The sequence below is a fragment of the Pundamilia nyererei genome, unplaced genomic scaffold (assembly GCF_000239375.1).
Source record: "Pundamilia nyererei isolate P.nyererei 1_Seehausen unplaced genomic scaffold, PunNye1.0 scaffold00001, whole genome shotgun sequence".
NCBI classification, from domain to species: domain Eukaryota; kingdom Metazoa; phylum Chordata; class Actinopteri; order Cichliformes; family Cichlidae; genus Pundamilia; species Pundamilia nyererei.
This window is the reverse complement of record NW_005187402.1, coordinates 10,614,744-10,615,995: the sequence shown is the minus strand read 5'-3', so window position 1 is coordinate 10,615,995 and position 1,252 is coordinate 10,614,744. Positions and strand designations below refer to the sequence as shown.

The following is a 1,252-nucleotide window of genomic DNA, read 5'->3' as shown; positions in this document are numbered from 1 at the left end:
AAAGACAGATGAATGGGTGTATAACCTGAATGCCTTCACTGTAACTCAATCCTGAGCTTGGCCGCTACGTGGGTGCAAGTGTGCATGGATATGTTTTCTTAAGATACAATGTACTCGATTGTGTTCAGCTCCTCAAATATGCACACCCACCATTACCCAACAATAGTGCGCTGGTCTGGTTTTGTTGCAGCGTGTGTAGTGACATGTGTGGTATTTTGCGGTCTCTCTATTGTCAGCTGTGCCAGGAGGTTGCTGTGCAGCTCAGCAGCCAGTTTGGCTCAGTCTGTGTACCTCGACATTCGGCCTGGACGCCAGTACACTTATTCTTGGACTCCTGTAGCGACTGGGGATGATGGCAGAGGCAGAGGGCCAAAAAAGCCTCCCATGCCAGGAGCTCCCACTGGGAGAGCAGGCTGCTGCAGGGCCATCTGTACAGGCGTCCCGACTGGGAGCATTAGAATCTGGGGCGTGGAGCGGGAGATAAAGGAGGAGGGGAGTAAAATAGGGGACATGTGCAAGGGGAAGGGAAGTGAGAGGCTGCATGACAAAGAGGTGTTTACTCACTTTTAAGCCTGTGCTATCCTGAGAATACTCATCATTTCAGCTTTCAAAGAATTTGGTAGAAAATTCAGGCCAGAGCTTTAATACTCGGAGGAGCACAAAACAGTGTCAGTCCCAAAAATACGCAAGTATCTGCTTTTTTAGAGCACTATCCCAAAATAGATGAAGTGTTGAAGCTTTCTGTGTTAAAGGAGTTAACATGTGGGTCCGAAATTAGTTGGTGAGGAGGAAGCCTGCAGAGGATGAGATTGGCACTGATAGAGCCAAGACTGTTTGCAAACTTCATTTGGATTGGTATCAGCATCTTGAGCGAAAAAGGGGAAGCACTTTTTGTTATATATTCATTCGACTTTCCTTCAGCTGTGATCTCTGAAACCACGAAGCAATGACAGAAGCAAAACAAAACGTTGCTGTAGCACCCATGCCGGATACTTGATGTGCTTGCTTTCAGATGATGTGCCGCTTGTCTAAGAATAGCTTTATATCATGTAATCATTTCCGTCTTTCTTCGTTGCATTTCTCAGTATCGGTGCAGTGTGTTATAGATATAAGGGGCCCAAAAATCAAAGATGTGCTTAACTGCAATTTGAATGCTGCATGAAATGTAACTAAAATTAAAATGCAATGAGGTGCAAACCACTTAAATTCAACTTTGAAACTAGTACCAAGTAGTAAAAGGATAGAATAAAAA

General features: G+C 44.7%; 1 protein-coding gene across 1 annotated transcript in view; it reads left to right on the top strand.

The window, feature by feature from the left end:
• Positions 1-1,252, top strand: part of LOC102209200 (ras-GEF domain-containing family member 1C) — a 21,197-nt gene that overhangs the window by 7,488 nt on the left and 12,457 nt on the right. The gene's annotated exons all lie outside the window — the stretch shown is intronic.